This window comes from Chiloscyllium plagiosum, chromosome 10, assembly GCF_004010195.1.
Source record: "Chiloscyllium plagiosum isolate BGI_BamShark_2017 chromosome 10, ASM401019v2, whole genome shotgun sequence".
Taxonomy (NCBI): Eukaryota; Metazoa; Chordata; class Chondrichthyes; order Orectolobiformes; family Hemiscylliidae; genus Chiloscyllium; species Chiloscyllium plagiosum.
This window is the reverse complement of record NC_057719.1, coordinates 22,010,802-22,029,475: the sequence shown is the minus strand read 5'-3', so window position 1 is coordinate 22,029,475 and position 18,674 is coordinate 22,010,802. Positions and strand designations below refer to the sequence as shown.

Sequence of the window (18,674 nt, the reverse complement as noted above, 5' to 3'; positions counted from 1 at the left end):
CTCAATTCCTAAATTAATGCAATTATTAATACTTTCACGATCGCAATAGAACTCCACCTTTACCCAAAGTCTCAAAACTGTAAATTGAATTGCTGCCTTCCAAAGCAGAAATAAACAACATGAGTGTTGATCCAGCAGGTATGACTTTTAATTAAGCATGACTTTTTAATACAGGGTGGAAAATGATGGTTTGAAAGAGGTGTACTTTTCAGTAAATTGGTAGTCCTTTAAACAAAGTTTATGTTAAAATTGTACAAAAATAAACGTGAAATTCAAACCCACAAGATATATAATCTTTGAACAAATTTATATATTCCTGATATTGGAGAGCTTCAGCTGTTTTTCCCCTGTGCAGTGTTAGACACTGGAATGTGATGTTAACAAACTCATAGAGGCATAATTGCAGAGAATTATAGGAGTGTAAAAGTAAATTATCAAAATAATTTGATGAGATTGAGACCAGTGACAAGAGAACATGATCAAAGCTTATATGCCAAAGGAAAAGGAAAATTGGGACTTAATTTCTCTGCAATTATCCCTTTACAAGTTTATTTTTGCATTTTTTAAATATCTAAAATACTTATCATCCTTTTCCCATTTCAAGAAGGAGAATAGGGAACTTTTTTTTCCCCAAGAGTCGAAGTACTTCAGTCATAAATCACACTTTCCTTTCCAACTGCTTATTTTCAAAAGTGTTCTCCAAATCTCAAGGTTGAACAAAAGATAACCATGCTTATGTCTTATGTTCAAAATAATCCAGAAAGAGGTAAGAAATTTGTTGTTATAGAAGAGGAGGGAGCAACCTCTACTGACTTGCCACAAGGTATAAATTATGTACATACATAAGGCTATTTATTTAAACTGTGAGCACTGAGCTAGAAAACACAGATTTACATTTGTCAAAATTCATCATATTTGAGACAAAAAGAAATTTATTACTCGTACAACAGTGGAAATGCAGACCCAAATCCATGAATATAAGAAAAACTAGTGATGTATTCATTCATTCTTTCGAGAAGGATCTATTTGTGAGTATAATTGAAAGACACTTTAGCTCTCTAAATTAACAATTACTTCTATTACAGCAGCTTGTATCTACATGTGTTCATTAAAAACACAGACACTCTGTGTCTGGGCTCAAACTAAACAATTTGGGTGCAAGCTAGCACATACCTCCTTCAGCCTTTCATAATGCAAGAGAGAGGACTCAGTAAGATGGAAACTCTGACCTTTATTCCCTTACCATATATTCATACATTAAGCTTTAATATGATGATGATATTATGAGCATGGTCCCTTAAGCATGTTGCATGTAACTGCTGAGATAACACAGTGAGGCAGATGTTCCTTTTAAGAAAGAAAATGTACTGCATGTGGTTTTAAGGACTGTGTTTGACTGTGTTCTAAAGAAACCTGTTTAAATGTAATGATAAAAGACAACATGACAAGCATGTTAAAAAACATGGGAGTTTGGAAAGCTAAATTGTATCCATTTTAATAGAAGGAGCTTGATTGGTAAGGTGGATGAATTCAGAGCACTGCTCAGCATGTGGGAATCTGACATTGATGCAATTATTAGTTGAAGGAAGGGCAGAGTGGAGCTAGTGAGGACTGTAGATGCTGGAACGTCAGAGTGGATGAAAAGTGGAGCTGGTAAAAGCACAGCAGGTCAAGCAGCATCAGAGGAGAAAGGGAGTCAACGTTTCGGGTTGGAACCTTTCACCAGGATAGACGGAAGGGCAGGATTGACAATTTGATATTTCAAGGTATAGAAATTTCAGGTGGGATGGAAGGGATGCAAGACAGGAAGGGGCAATGCATTACTGCAATAATGAGGGAGGATGTTCTAGGGTACGGCTTAGAAATTTAAAAAAATGTGTTGATTACATGGCTCGGATTATCATATCAGCGTCTCAACAGTCAGAGGGAGATAAAGTAGCAGATATATAGGCGAATGAACAGATCACAGAAAGGTATGTGAGAAACAGAGCCAGAGCTGTAGGGGACTTCAACTTTACTAACATTAATTGGGATCAGTGCAGTGTGACAGGATTAGACGGGGTGAAATTGTTAAGTGCATCAGGATCAAGTAGTTGAAGTTTTATTGGGCAAGTGTTTTGGGAATAGTGACCATAACTCTAAGTTTCAAAATCATTATGGAAAGGAGGAAGGATTGTGCAGAAGTTAAGTGTTTAAATTGGGGGAATGTAAAATCCACGGGGTTTTTGTGGTGTGTGATTTATAAATTGCCCTATATTATTGGGACTCCTTTAGTTCCTTGGACTTAGTTGGGCATGAAATTTGTTAGATGCATCAAAGAGGATTTCTTGAAGCAATCTGTAAATAGTCCAACTCGGAGTGGGCTATACTAGACCTCGGGTATTGTGGAATGAGCCTGGCCAGGTGGGGGAGCATTTTGGGAACAGTGACCATAATTCCACAAGTTTGAAGATACTTATGGATAAGGACAAGAGTAGTTCTCAGGTGAAAGTATTAGATTGATAATACAGACAAAAGAAACTGAGGAATATAGATTGCGAGTTGCTGTTTGAGGGTAATTTCACACCTGTCATGTGGGATTCTTTCAAAGGCTAGTTGTTCAGGACTAGCTAGTTCCTGTGAAAATTAAGGGTAAGGAAGGCAAGATCAGGAACTTTGAATGACAATATAAATTGGGAGCTGGGTAAAAACAAAATAGCAGGCATGCAGTTTAAGAAACTGAAGACATACAGATCTCTTGAAGAATATAAAGAAGGCATGAAAGAACTTAAAAAAGGATTTGTGAGAGCTAAAAATGTCCTTGGCCATCAGAATTAAGGAAAATTCCAAGGCAATTTACACATTTATAAGGAGTAAGAGGGTAGCAAGGGAAAGTGAAGGTTCACTTTAGGACAAAGGAGGGAATATAGAACATTGAACATTATAGCGCAGTACAGGCCCTTCGGCCCTCTATGTTATGCCCATCTGTGGTACCAATTTGAAGCCTATCTATCCTACACTATTCCATTTTCATCCAAATGTTTATCCAATGACCATTTAAATGCCCTTAAATTTGACGAGTCTACTGCTGTTGCAGGCAGTGCGTTCCACACCCCTACTACTCTCTGACTAAGAAACTATCTCTGATATCTGTCCTGTATCTATCACCCCTCAATTTAAAACTATGTCCCCTTGTGCTAGCCATCACTATCCAAGCAAAAAGGGTCTCAATCTCCACCCTATATAACCCTCTGATTATCGTATATGTCTCAATTAAATCAACCTCTCAACCTTCTTCTCTCTAACGAAAACAGCCTCGAGTCCCTCAGCTTTTCCTCATAAGACCTTCCCTCCATACCAGGCAACATCCCAGTAAATCTCCTCTGCACCCTTTCCAAAGCTTCCACATCTTTCCTATAATGCGGTGACCAGAACTGTGCGCAATACTCCAAGTGTGGCCGCACCAGAGTTTTGTACAGCTGCAGCATGATTTCGTGGTTCCGAAACTCAATCTCTGTACCAATAAAAGCTAACACATTGTGTGCCTTCTAAACGACCCTATCAACGTGGATGACAACTTTCAAGGATCTATATACATGGAGACCGAGGTCTCTCTACTCATCTACACTACCAAGAATCTTACCATTAGCCCAGTATTCTTTATTCCTGTTACTCCTTCCAAAGTGAATCACCTCTCACTTTTCCACATTAAACTCCATTTGCCATCTCTCAGCCCAGCTCTGCAGCTTATCTATGTCCTTCTATCTATGAATATATGTGTGGAGCCAGGAAAAAGGGGTGAGGTCCTTCACAAATACTTGGCATTGGTATTCACAAAGGAGAAGGATATGGTGGCTAGTGAGGCTAGAAAGGGGTTTATTATATTCTAGGGCATGTCAATATAAAAAAAGGTTTTGGGTGTTTTGAAAAGAATGAAGTTAGACAACTTCCCAGAATGTAATAGAATCTATCCCAGAGTACTGAGGGAAGTGTTGGAGGAAATTGCTGGGGTCCTATAAAAGATCTTTGAGTTCTCAGATGTCCCAGAGGACTGGGAAATAGCTAATGTTGTTCCATTGTTTAAAAAGGACAACAGTTTACAATCCGAGATATTACAGGCTGGTGAGCTTTATGTCAGTGGCAGGGAAATTACGGAAGAAGATTCTTAGAGACAGTATTTACTCATATTTAGAAAAATATGGATTTATTATTGTTAGGCAATGTCATGTCTCACAAACTCGATTAAGTGACATAGACGATCAATGAGTGCAGCATGGAGGATACTGTTTATATGACTTTAGCAAGGCCTTCGACAAGGTCTCTTCTGGCAGACTGACCCAGAAGACAAAGTCACAAGGGATCCATGGTGTGCTGGTAAGATGGATACAGAACTGGCTTGGTCTTAGAAGAAAGAGAATAGCTGTGGAAGGGTATCTTTCTGACTGGAGATTTTTGACCAATGGTGTCCACAGTGATTTGTGTTGAGACCCATATTGTTTGTAATATATATCAATGATTTGGAGGAGAATATAGCTAGTATGATTAGTAAGTTTGTGGATGACACAAATACAGAAGAACTTTGATTAACCGGCAATCGATTATCTGAATATCAGATTATCCGGCAAGATCGCGAGGTCCAATGCTTGGCTAAACTATGTTATTCGGCATTCGATTATCTGGAATTTGATGAACCGAGTGAAATACTCCACATCCGAGTCCTTCTGATAACCTGTACAGGGGAGTTCCGGATAGTGAGGAGGATTGTTAGAGGACACAACAATGTAACATTCGACTGGAGACTTGGGTGGAGAAATGACAGATGGAATTTAACCCAAACAAATGTGAGTCCCTACATTTTGGAAGGTTAAATGCAGGAGAGAAGTATACAGTAAATGGCGCAACTCTTAGAAATGTTAATATGTAGAGAGATGTAGGTGTACAGGTCAACAGTGCCCTGAAGATGGCAACACAAGTGGATATGATGGTTAAGAAGGTGTATGGCATGTTTGCCTTCATTGGTTGGGGCATAGAGTAGAAAAATTGGCAAGTCATGTTGCAACTATATACAACGTCAATTAGGCCACATTTAACATTCTGATCACCACACTACTAGAAGGATGTGGAGGATTTGGAGAGGGAACAGAAAAGTTTGTTGCCTGGTTTTGGAGGGTATTAGCTATGAAGAGAGACTGGACAAACCTGGTTTGATTTCATTTGAGCAATGGAGACAGAGGGGGTACTAAATAGAAGGTCAGAAAATTATGAGAGGCATCGATAGAATGGATAGTCAGAATCTTCTCGCCAGGGTGCAAATGTCAATTACTAGATTTAAAGTAAAGTGGAGGAAATTTCAAAGGAAATGTGAGAGACAGGACCGTTTTACAGAGGGTGGTAATTGCCTGGAATGCACTGCTAAGTGAGATGGTAGAAGCAGTTACAATAGTAACATTTAAGACAGATCCATGAATAGACCGATACAGCATGGAACCAGGCCCTTCAGTCCAACTAGTCGATGCTGACCATGTTCCCAGATTAAACCAGTCCCACACATCTGTAGTTGGCCCACATCCTTCCAAATGTTTTGGGTTCATGTACTTATCCAGATGTCTTTTAAACAACATAACTCTATCTGCCTCTACCACTTCCTCTGGCAGTTCATTATACACACTAATCACTCTCTGTGTAAATAAGTTGGCCCTCACGTCTTTTTTGAATCTTTCTCCACTCATCTTAAACCTATGCCCTCTAGTTTTGAATTCCCCCACCTTAGGGAAAAGACCTTTGCTATTCACCTTCTCTGTGCCCCTCATGGTTTTATAAACCTTTATAAGATCAGCTCTCAATCTCTATGCTCAAGTAAAAGAAGCCCCAGCCTATTTAGCCTATTTTCATAACTCAAACTGTCCATTCCCAGCAACATCCTGGTAAATCTTTTCATGAACCCTCTCTTGTTTAATAATAACCTTCCTATAGCAGGATGATCAGAACTACACCAAGTGCTCCAAAAGAGGCCTCACCAATGTCCTGTACAACCTCCACATGACGTCCCAACTCCTATACTCAACATGCGGACTACATAGAAACAAAAGATTTTTAGTTTAGAAAAGTGTTTTGTGTCACTGCAGGCTTGATGGGTTGAAAGACTTAATCCTGTGTGAACTGTTCTTTGTTCTTGGATTGCTTAAAGTAGCATAGGCATTAGGCAATCACATTGCCTCCTTTACAATTTTGCATAAAAAGAATACGGTTTCCTTAAGAATATTTTATTTTTTTCCCGCTTCTGGTAGTTTCAGTCAGGTAGTGTCTGAGTACTTTGGAACAAGAAATAATGAAGTTATCCTACTGACCAGCTTTAGAGTTCCCTCAATAGTTGTTAATAATGAAGACAGGTTTGCTTGTATCAAAGCAGTTCATAAAGATTTCATTCTTTCATTTAGTTACTGAAAAGCCATCCTGAACTATTCACTACACTTCCATGTTGCTAGTGATAGTCATCAAGAGCCACTAAAACAAGATACTTGGATAATTGCAAAGAGTGACAATATCTTTATTGATTTATGTGACTTAGCAAATAAATCAATGGAGCAGTGCACAAAAGAGAGGATGGAAATGTAGTTATGAAAAACATAACATTTTGACTGCCTTTGCTAAAGCTGTCCCCTGGGTACAAATATATTTTTGAAATATACCCCTGTCAGGGATGCTGCCGTTAGGCTGAGATGTTAAGCTAGTGTCACATCTGCCTACTTAGTGGATATGAACGATACAATGGAGCTTTTCTCATGTATAAAAGGGGAGTTAATATTGAAGATGTTTGAACCAACATTTATTCCATAGACAACAACACAGACAATATTATCTGCTGATTTTCATATTGCTGTTTGTGGGAGTTTGCTGAGTCCGTATTAGCTGCTGTGTTTCCCAAATTGATGACACTTGGAAAAGTATTACATTATCTGTAAAGTAGGTTGGTATCTCGCTGGTTATGAAAACCACTATAACATTGTAAGTCTTTCCTTCACATCTCCTCTTCTAAGATACCATCTACTTTTTTTAGCTCAGTGTTGCTTTGTCAACTGACCACAGATCCATGTATTGCCTTGGGATGTGTTTCTATGTTATCGATGCTAAATAAATTCAATTTGTTGCTCTTGAAACATTGAAGGATTCTGCAACTTGGTGTGATCCTGGATCGATTTGATTGCTTTATTTTCTCTTTCTCTATGACTATGACTTTCATTTCTTACTTTTTCTAGGTGAACATAGCCCACTGTGATATGTTATGGTTTCCCAGTTGGCATTTTCCCCCAATATAAGTTTGAAGACTGAACTTCTGAACTACAAGAAAAATTATAAAGTGCAGTTTTTTTTCCTTTTGGAATGATGTCCTTGACATTTTGCTCCTGTTAGAAGATAATTGCATTTATAAAAGGAGGAGTACTACAACCTTCTGTGCAGCAAATAACCATCCTGTTTTGTGCTCAAAACAGTGAACCTGTAAAATTTCAAAGTTAGCTTGTAAGCTTGTTAATGTTTTGCATGGAATCCTTTGACCACTCCTTAACAAAAGCTTCAAGCTATTAAAAATTTAGATTATCATGGCCTGAGCTTGCTTCAAATCACGTTTTTCAGGGGGAGGTGTTGCGATTGTTACCCTCAGCACTTGCCTTTCCACTAACTCTTTCTTCATAATTGAGTTAATTGATAGCACATTCCAAAAGATGTGAGCTGTGCGCAGTCATCATTCATTCCTAAGTGGTCCTTGTTTGTTCTCAGAAACAAATGCATCATTTTTTTTGTTTGTTTGTTTTTCTTTTCTTTTGCTTTTGTTGAATGAAAGTGAATATTCTCACCCACATAAAGTCTGTCCAGTAGGTGATGACCCCACATTGAACAATGAGAAGATGTTAGGCTGGAATGAGTATTTGGGAAGAGCCGATCTGCCTTTTACAAGTTTCTAAGGTAGAATGGTGTAAAGGAGGGTTAAGCTGTGCAGATTGATTCTTGTAGTGCTGTTACAATAACAGGCGATCAGACAGCTAATGATATAATCTAGCAATATATTTATGACTGTGCGCTTGCATTTGCAATGAAGTGTCAGCCATCACACCTACATGCCTTCAGAAGCGTTTCTTTACCATTCCTCTCCCACCATGTGCATTATGAAAGGTAGCTCCTGGCTGGCAGTGCTTGACCTGGTCTGTGGCTTTTAAACACGCCGCTGGCTGGAGATTTCAGCTGCACTTTTGCCATTGCTGCATGCATGACTGCACCAGCAGGGCACCACAGAGCAGTGCAACATATATACGGTAACGAACTGCATAGAATTGGTTAAACAAATTCACTGGAACTCAAAGAGAAACCTTCTGTGAAACTCCCCCAAAATTGACACTGAGCTGATTGATTTTGATTTTATTGTCACGTCTATTTTACAGCAAGAGTACAATAAAACACAGGTCATTCTGTGATAACGCGCATATCAACAACACAAATTCACTGAAATGTGATTGACGAAATGGGGACACTGTTTCTACAGTGCAAACTTTTAAAACATTTGTTGGCTGTAATGTGATTACACTGCCAACACTTTAAGCACTCTTTCTAAAGTGCGTTTTTTTTTAATGTGGGGTTGCACAATAACGCAACCATTGTGTTGTAGAAGAACTACCTGTACAGCGAAAAGTTCTTTCATTTGTTTTCATGAAACAGTGCCATTTTGCATAATTTAAGAATAAAGTTTAAAAAAAGAGACATAGCTTGAAGAGAGTCCATCAGTCCTGAGCCAGCTCAGCACCATCAACTGACATGTGCACTGCCATCTCTCTGTCACTGCTTCACTGTTGTCCACACCAGACCCAACCAACATCAAAGTCGCTGATCCTCAGGCACCATCTTTTACCGCTGGGCCTACCTTGCTGACGTCGCCTCTGCCAATGCAGCAGCTGCTGACTCCAGGCCTTGGGTCTGCTCAAGGCCTGTGCCCTAGGCCTGCTCACGGTCCATGGTAGGCTGGGCTGAGGTCCAGTCCCTGGCCCCGCTTGAGGTCTATGGTAGGCCCGTCTGAGGTCACGCCCTAGACCTGCCTCAAGATCACTTGAGGTCCACACTCTGTCTGCTCGATTTCCATGTGATGGGCTCTCATCGTTGTCAATGCCATTCAAGCTCAGGACAAAGTAAGTAAGAGAAAAAGAAAAACAGGGAAAAAAAGAAAAAGTAAAAGAAAAGTGATTGGAGCGAATGACATCTGGCAAAGGAGCCATACTCTGCTGCCATCTTGGGCCATCTTCTTGGACTATTAATAAAATTCAACTCTTTGTTTTACCATTTAGGTTGGGAGGAAATCAGCTGGACAGAATTGTATGCCCCTATTACAGTCCATTGGATTTTGATCAATAATGTAAGTGTTATGGTATTTAAAGGTATGCAGTCATCTCTGTCCAATTTTCCCTTTGTGTTTCCAACTCTTATGATGTTACATATCAAAACATTAAACAGGAAAACTTGCCCCATTATACTTATGTGGCAACATCTTTGATTTGGTAGGATTAGTCCTGTTTGCCAATATATTACATCGATTTGCTGTACCTACACTCTGTTTGATTATAGGCTTTCACATCCGTCAAAAATAAAACAAAGCATCTGTCAGACCTCCTGAGTTTCTCCAACAATTTCCATTTCTGTTTATTTCCACATTTTCCCCGAGCTATATATCATAAAATCTCACCAGCTGTTCTTTCTCTTGACTTATTGTACAAGAAAATGATTATAAAATGTTTACTCAGGCATCAGTTTCTCATAATCTGATCTCAGTCCTTAACATTCCCCAATATTTACAAATGAATATTGTGTTTCATATTTTAGTAGAAAAACAAACTCTAACAAGCTTAACAGTCTTCCCTCGTAGGTGGTCTTTCTTCATATGTCCGTGAAGATTGCATGTTGGCAAAAGAAAATTCAGTAGGAAACACTAGATGAGGATCTAGAGAATGAATGGGACCTTTTTCTTCATTCTTAGATTGTCAGTATCACTGGCAAGTCTTGCACATTTGTCCATTGTTATCGGGAAGCTGATTGTAAAGGTCCTCCTTGAACCACTGCAGTCTCTCAAGCGTAGCCTGCACCCTATTCTAACATTGCTTTTAGAAAGGGAATTTTAATGTTTTAACCCATCTGTCGTATAGAAATGGCATCATTCCAAATCGGGACATTGTGTCACTTGGAGGTGACCTTGTAGGTGGTGCTGTTCCTTTGTGTATTCTGCTCTATATTCTTCTTGGTGGTGAAAGCTGTAGGTTTGGAAGGTATTATCAAAGGCGTTCGGGCTGGTTTCATCTTTTCCTTTCCAGCCCAAATGTTACACCATCACGACTTCTTAAGTTTCTCATTGGGATGTGGGCAGTGCTGATCTATCTAGCATAACATACTTAGCCATTTGGTCACTTGTTTTATACTTTGAGTCCTTTATCAAAACCTCCATTACTTTACACATTTTTTTCAAGTTAATAGTTTTTTTTTCAAATCTAGCCATATAGACACTTATTTGCATAGTTTTAGCAAATTAAATTACAAATGAATATAGGACAACCTCAATTATCTGAACATCAATTATCTGAATTTCGGATCATCCGAACAAGACCTCAAGGTCCCGTAAAAACACTGTCCATTATCCAAACAATCTGTTACCTGAACTCTCAGTTATCTGAACAAAATACTCCCCGCCCAACTCATTTGGATAATCAAGGTTGTTCTGTACCGGACCTTTGGTTCAGAATTTCGGAGATCTGGCTGTTTCTTGGATTCAAAGTCCAATGTCAACAACCTGCAATGATTTCCAACTGCTCAGGAAATGTCAGTACAGTTTCCTCACATGCCACGAATAGACACATAGTTACCATCAATTTTCTACACCTTATTTTCAGACCATTATGACTGCCTGGGAACACAGATGTATAATGGGTGAAAAATATCAAATGACTTTCACCAAAAAGCCTTTGCTAGTGTGGCTTCAGATATATATCTTTTGCTGGCATTCTGCTGGGGAAACCTGCAGTGTGATACAGCAAATACCATTTGGCATAGACTTTGTAAAAAGCTGGAAAAAAAACACACTATATTAACTCAAGCAAACTTTGTTAAAAGGACACAATTGTTTGTCATAAAACCCAAAACTGAGGTTTGATTACAAAGGGAATTGAATAATTTTTCAACTTCTGCACCTAATATCAACATCAAAGTAATTCCAGGTGAGGTATAGCACAGACCATATGTAAATGAACATTCTAACCTTTCTTCTTAACTAATTTCTTCCCAATTACAGCATACTGAATTACTATGATTGTTTTGTTTTATTTCTCCATAGCCTTTAGATCAGGCTGTTAGCTCTATTGCCCATTGCTGAGCCTTGGGCTGTTTTGTGAGATGTCCAGATTTATTTCATTCAGTCAAAACCTTCAACCAGTCACTATAACTGTATACAAAGTGATATGCCTCAGGTGAACAGATACACTTTGGTGTTATGAAGGACCAAACTATTAGGTATGATTAATATTTTAACAGAAACATACTAGGACTGAAATAAAATCCACAACTTACAACAGCAAGCAATATTTGGACCAGATAATCAAAAAGGCTACATTGGTCTATATACCTGGGAGACTTAAATACCAGCTAGTAGAAGTTATGTTACAGTCAATGGACTAATTAGACATCACCATCAGAACTGCTAGGAATTCTGGACAATGCAATGGAGCGCCAACTTCAATTTTGTTCAAACTGACAGTTAGCAAGGATAGAAATTCTGATCAATGGAAGTAAGGTTGTATCTAGGGGAAATCTAGATTGAAACCAAGGCTAAGCTCAACAATAAAAAGAAGCACAAATGTTTTTAAAAAAACTCCCTAATTTCAAAAATATCAGCTTTCCACACAGCAGGCAACGTGAAGCTCTGAGATCTTTTACACTTGTTTCACGTGCACTTGAGAATAAACCAACACAGAAACACAGGAACATGCGTTAGCCAGTTACCCCCTTGAATCTGTTCTGTGATTCAGTGCGATTATGACTGATCTGTGAGCTATATCTGTCTTCAGCCATTATTTCTTAACACCTTTGGTTCACAAAAATCTTTCTGTCTCAGAGTTAAAATTAACATTGATCCATCATCAATAGCTATTCATGGAAGACACATAAATTTCTACTGCCCCTTGGTTAGAAGATTTCCTGATTTCACTTCTGTAAAGTCACGCTACAATTGAATTGAATTAGCCTTTTGGTGACCATTTAGATTATTGGTCCTGATCCTTAAAGCCTCAACAGGTAGAAATCATTTCTATCTGTCTAGGCAATCAGATTCCCTTACTATATTGAAAACATCGAACAAACCACTCTTTGACTTTCAACATTCAGGGGAATATCAACCCAGTTTGTGTAATCTCCCCTAATAATTTTACCCTTGCAGCCCAGACACCATTTTGATTAAAAAAAACTGTGGTTATCCCTCCAAGATTAGTAGATCTTCCCTCTGATTCAGTGCCCAGAATTGCTAGCAGTTCAGATGGTGATGTCTAACTAGCCCATTGACTGTAACATAACTTCTACCAGCTGGTATTTCAGTCCTCCAGGTATATAAACCACATAGCCTTTTTTGATTACCTGTTTATGACATGTTGATGGCCTAAATAATTGGAGTTCAAGCCTCGCTGGATTTCCATTATTTCTCAAATTTTGTCATCAGAAACGACTTTGTTCCATCCTTTTTTTAGGTGAATGACTTCATATTTGTCTACATTAATTTTGATTTACCACAATTTTACCATTCATTTAACTGAACAATGTTTCATCGCTATTTCATGTATCCATAGCTAATTGATTACAATGCAACTTATCTTTGTCTCAACAGTAAGCTGGTGGCTTTTTAGCCTATCATAGAGGTTAATAATAAACACAGAGTCGCAATACCACGATCAAATAGTGGCAAACAGTACTAGTCATGTCCATCCTATTAGAGTATCTGCTCTTTATCTCTACCATCTTGTGTTGCTCAGTGAATTACCTCGTAAGGTCAGTCACTTGTCTTCAGTTCCATACGTTTTCAGCTTGAACTCACAAACATGTGAACATTTATGGTCCTCTTATCAAAATAAAGATATTCTGGCATTACAGGCAGCCAGGGAAGGTTCACTGGGTTGTTCCCAGGCATGGAAGGACTGTCTTATGAGGAGAGATGGAAAAAGTTGGGCCTGTACTCATTACAGTTCAACAGAATGAGATATGACCATATTGAAACATGTAAGATTCTTAGGGTCAATGTGGGGAGCTTGTTTTGCGTTGTGGGAGAGTTTAGGATAAAGGGCATAGTCTCCAAATAAGGGCTCATCCATTAAAGACAGAAACAAATAAGATATTTTTCATATGCTAACAAATCTGTGGAATTCTTCACAGCAGAGGGCTGTAGAAGTTGTGCCATTAGAATACTTGAGGCTGAGATAGACAGATTTTTAATCAGTAAGGGAATCAAGGGAAAAACTAAACAAAGAACAGCAGATGCTGGAGATCAGAAACATCAACAGAAATTGCTAGAGAAGCTCAGCAGGCCTGGTAGCAACTGTGGGAAGAAAGCAGAGTTAACATTTCAAGTCTGGTGTTAGCAGCTACGAAACAAAGATGGTACCTGTGCTGATTATGAAGTTGGGAGAAAGGGAGAGGTGATCAAATAGATGGAAATGGAACCCAGAGAAATATGAAAGGTGTAGATAAACAAGGTGCTTATGGATAGTAGGCCAAGACAGAAGAAAAACTGAATGAGTGATAATAAGAGCTAAGAGTCAGAGAAAATGTGTGAGCTGCATTGAACGAAACTCACATAATTTGATAATGGGCGTAGGAGGAGATGAGACTGAGTGACTGTTAAAAGTAACCTATGTCATAACAGGACCAGATGTGGGGTCATGAAAAAATAGGGAAGGGTGGAATTAGGCTCTAAGATTTTAAGCTCAATGGGCTGCAGGATTCCCAAGCGGAAAATGAAATGTTGTTCTTCAAGCTTACTCTAAGACTCACTGAAACATGCAGCAGGCCTGTGACAGAAATGTTGCCATGGGAACACGGCGATTTTCTGATGTGGCAGGCAACCGTAATCTCACGGTCAATATTGCAGACCGAACATTGGTGTTCTGTAATGCAGTCACCTCATCTACATTTCATCTCCCAGTTGTAGCAGAGACCACACTGTGAACAGTGAAAACAGTAGACTAGACTGAATGAAGTACAGGTACGTCACTGCTTCACCTGGAAAGTATGCCTGGTTTAGACCTTCTGCAATTGCCTGAGAAGGTGCCATGGAGGGTAGGGAGGTGTTGGGATGGGGGAGATGGAACCATGTGTTCCAGAAGGAGCTGTTCCTCCTGAAAAGGGAGGGAAAGGGAATATGTGATAGATTGTGGCATCAGGAATTCAAACGTTATGTGGAAAAGGCAGAAACATGGAGTAAAGAATTCTCAAATCAGCAATGGTTTCATCGAACTTGATGATTTGGATGTTCTCTTTCTAATCCTACATCTTTTCTATTGTGGTCTCGTGGTAACAATATCTTATGAGCGACTTTATATGAACCATGTGGAAATCCATATATATGTACTCCACCCTATCCACTAGTCCTATCATCTCTTCAAAAGAAATCAGCTAAGATTGTCAAACATCACCAGTTCTTTCAAATCATCTCTTGAAAATAATTTCCTATTAGGCACAGAGCCATTTTGAGGAGTTGGGAATAGTGGTGGCCTCATTCCTGATGAAGGGCTTATGCCTGAAATGTTAATTCTCCTGCCCCTTGGATGCTGCCTCACCTACTGTGCTTTTCCAGCACCACAGTCTCGACTCTGATCTGCAGTCGTCACTTTCTCCTGGTTGAATGCACCAGGAATGTTATTAGTGCAAAGCAAATAATTAGTGTTAGCACTAAATAGTTGAGAAATGACTCCAAAATGGTCAACTTCACTCAAAGCTGTAACAAAAATGGCAGCCGTGAGGGATAAGAAGGAATGTGCATCATGATTGAAAGTACTGGATTCGGTAGGGTAGACAAAGCTTTCTAAAATCTTTGATTTATTCTGTATTAAGTATGAGACATGAGAATATGGACAATTGACAATACTGAGACAAGAAGTAGAAACCTTGAACTCTCTAGCATGAACAAACTGCTCCATTTTTATTACCAGCATCCAGTCACCCAGTGATTCAGATGTGGTGATCTTACTGAAGCATCTTGGTTTGTGAGGGGGCTTGACATGGTAAAGGCTGAAAGGATGTTTCTCCTTCAACCAGAATCAAAACCATTTTGAAATACAGGGTCATCCATTTAAGACCAGTTAGGAGGCATTGTTCTGTCAGAGTGTCATGAGTGTTTGGAATTCTGCTACCCCAACAGGAGTAGAGGTTGGGTCATTCTAGGCACAAGACCAAGTTATACAGCTTTTTGATGTAAATGCAAATTAAGGGCTGAGACATGGGAGGAGGGGACAGGCATAATGGTGGTGTTACAATCATATCAGCCATGATCTTATTGAATAATGGAGCCGAACAATGTACCCCTGTTTCTATTTCTATATTATATGATTCACAAAATGTGAACACCTATGTAAAATGTTAATAAAGCCCTATCCATTAATGTCCCAGTTATCGTTCAGTGCCACAATAATAGTACTTTGTACTGAAGTCATTGTATTTATTTTGGCACTGTAATAGTTGGCAACCCAATCAATGTTTAACCAGAAATAGAAACTGTGTAGCTGGCATTTCTTACAATTCAGATGCATTTTTTGGGCTTATTCGTTGCTTAGAGGCTCATGGTTAGGGGGAAGCAGGAAGCCCAGAACACTGGCTGAGAAATCAAAGGACAACTTACATTTCTGTAAAGCCTTAAGGTCCCTCAGAAACATTCACAAAATCTCAGACACTGTAATCTGGATTTTACTGATGGAGCTGGTCAGATCCTAAAGGACATAGCTGCTAGACTGGGTGCGCAGCAGAAGGTGAGGGAATGAACAAGAGGGAAAAATCCTCATCCTAACCAATTGGCCAGCTATAGATGCAGCTCTCCATGACAGGATCAATAAGAGTGACCACTGCACAGTAAATGTGGAGACAAAGTCTCGCTTTCACATTCAGAATACCATCCATCTTGCTGTGTGGCACTATCACCGTGCTAAATGGAACAGACTTTGAACAGATCTAGCAACTCAAAACTGGGCATCCATGTGACACTGTGGGCCATCAACAGCAGCAGAATTATACTCTGGCACCATCTGTAACTCATGGCCCGGCTTATCCCTCACTCAACCATTACCATCAAGTCAGAAGATCAAGCCTGGTTCAATGGACAGTGCAGGAGGACACATTGGGAGCAGCACTAGCCATTCCTGGTGAAGGTACTGAACAGGACTACTTGCATGGAGAAAGAAAACTGCTGGAATCAAAAGTAGACATACAGGAGGCTGGAAGATCAGAGCAAGCCAGGCAGCATCAGGAGGTGGAGAAGTCAAAGTTTCCAGTGTAACCCTTCCTCAGGACTGGGCATGGGTGTAAGGGGAGATGGAGGTTTAAGGGGGATGGGGAGGAATGGGGTGGTGGAGTGGGGATAGGTGGAGACAGGTAGAGGGTATGACGTGGGTTGGTCGATGGGAGGAATGAATTCTGTTGGAAGTTGGAAGGAAGGGTCATTCAGAGGAATGGAAAGGAGGGGGAGGGGCAGAGAAGGGAGTTGAGGGATGGGAAGGGAGGATATTTGAAATTGGAGAACTCAATGTTGAGTCCTCCAGATTGTAAGCTGCCCAGGTGGAAGATGAGGAGTTGTTCCTCCAATTTGCAGTCTGATTCACTGCAGCAATGGAGGAGGCCAAGAATGGTCATGTCAGAGAGGGAGAGGGAAGGGGAGTTAAAATGGGTGTAACTGGGAGGTCTGGTCGGCCCCTGTGAGCCTGGTTGAGATGCTCAGCGAAACATTCCCTTAATTTATGTTTGGTCTGCCCAATGTAGAGAAGACTATTTCGGAAGCACAGGATACAGTAAACTAGGTTGGAGGAGAGGCAAATGAACCTCTGTCTCACCTGGAAGGACTATTTAGGACCCTGGATGGAGATGAGGGGTTGGTGTACTGACAGGTTTTGCATCTTTTACATTTGCAGGGAACCCCCAGATACCTTCCCCAAATGGCCTCTCTCTGCACTGTAGGGATTCCATGATTACTTTCCATATTAAAATCATCATAGATCAGTTCAGCTATTTGAAGCAAGCCATTGATCTACCAATATTCTTATGCATTCAAGCATTTACGGATTATTTTTGTAGTGATGTTATTCTTAATTGAAAGCAAGTTTTACCAGCATTAAGTCAATTGTCAATGATCACATAAATTATTGTCAATTCTTCCTTTTCTATGATGACATATAAACCCTATAACTGCAACACTTATTTGAAAACTCAATCCTTAGATCTGAAATGTTGACACACTCTGGACTCAACTGGTACTAATGTTTTATATAACCTCTGCCCCCACCCACTCACAGCCCCCTAGTTACTGCTGTTAATGGCTCTAAGTCAGTTCTCGGACATTCCATAATTCTGGAATGTTCTAGCCTGTTAATAATGAATGCAGCAATTTTGAAAAACAACCTTGTTTGGAACCTCTTTTTAAATGTTCCTGGACGTCCTCTGCTGATATTGTCAAACATCCAGGAGCCATTTGCAAACATTAAAATGATTGTGAGCATTGATAGAGGATGTTACTTGGAAACTGGAACTGCAATACTTCACAATGTGGCTCAATCATTTTAAACAAGGGCGAGATGTTGAAATTTGCAGATCATATCAATATAGTTGATTGAATGAATGAATGAATGATTTTATTGTCATGTGCATTTTACAGTGAGAAAAATAATAAAATACAGTGAAAAGCTTTTCCACTGTTGTCGCCATTCAGCACCATTTTGAATAGTTTTAAGAATAAGAAAAGTAATGGAAAGATATAGCTAAAAGAGACTCCATCACTAACACCTGTGCCACCATCCTTTCTCCAGCACCTCGTCGCCATCTACACCAGACCCAACCAACGTTGAAGTCGTCACTCTTCAAGGACCATCTTTCGCTGCTGGGCCAATTCTCTTTCGCCATCGCCTCACCACCGGCTGCACCTGACCTGCCGATGGCAGCTTGACTCATCTCGCCGATATGGCTGTGATGCCCTTCCACCACCGCTTCACCACCACCAGCGCCAGACCCAACCAACCACAAAGTCACCAATCCTCAAGCGCCATCTTTCATCGCTGGGCCTACCTTGCCAATGGAGCCCCTGCCAATGTAGCTGCTGCTGATTCCAATGTCAGGTCCTGTGTTCATTCTAAATAAGTTAGTAAGGGTTCACTTGCTGCTACCATGAGAGTCTACACTGGGCCCAATGCCGTCATCACGAGGGTCCATGCTGCTCTCCTTGCTGCCTAGTTACATTTGTTATTTTTCAGGACTATCAGATGGTTAAAAGGCAAAATGATTTCTATATCTCTTAGCTATGGTGCTACAACTTGGAAATATCTTGAGCCATGAGGAGGATAATGATAGACATCAAGAAGACATAGACATGAGTGGACGCACAACAGATGAAATTTAATACAGAAATGTATTTTAATAGGAAGAATGGAAAAAGG

General features: G+C 39.8%; 1 long non-coding RNA gene across 1 annotated transcript in view; it reads left to right on the top strand.

The window, feature by feature from the left end:
- LOC122553960 overlaps window positions 1–18,313 on the top strand; it is a 93,297-nt gene extending 74,984 nt beyond the window's left edge. Inside the window, exons 2-3 of the long non-coding RNA XR_006312876.1 lie at window positions 9,309–9,376; window positions 18,051–18,313. This is a non-coding gene — a long non-coding RNA (uncharacterized LOC122553960). The remainder of the gene's footprint in view (window positions 1–9,308; window positions 9,377–18,050) is intronic.
- Window positions 18,314–18,674: the final 361 nt, after the last annotated feature.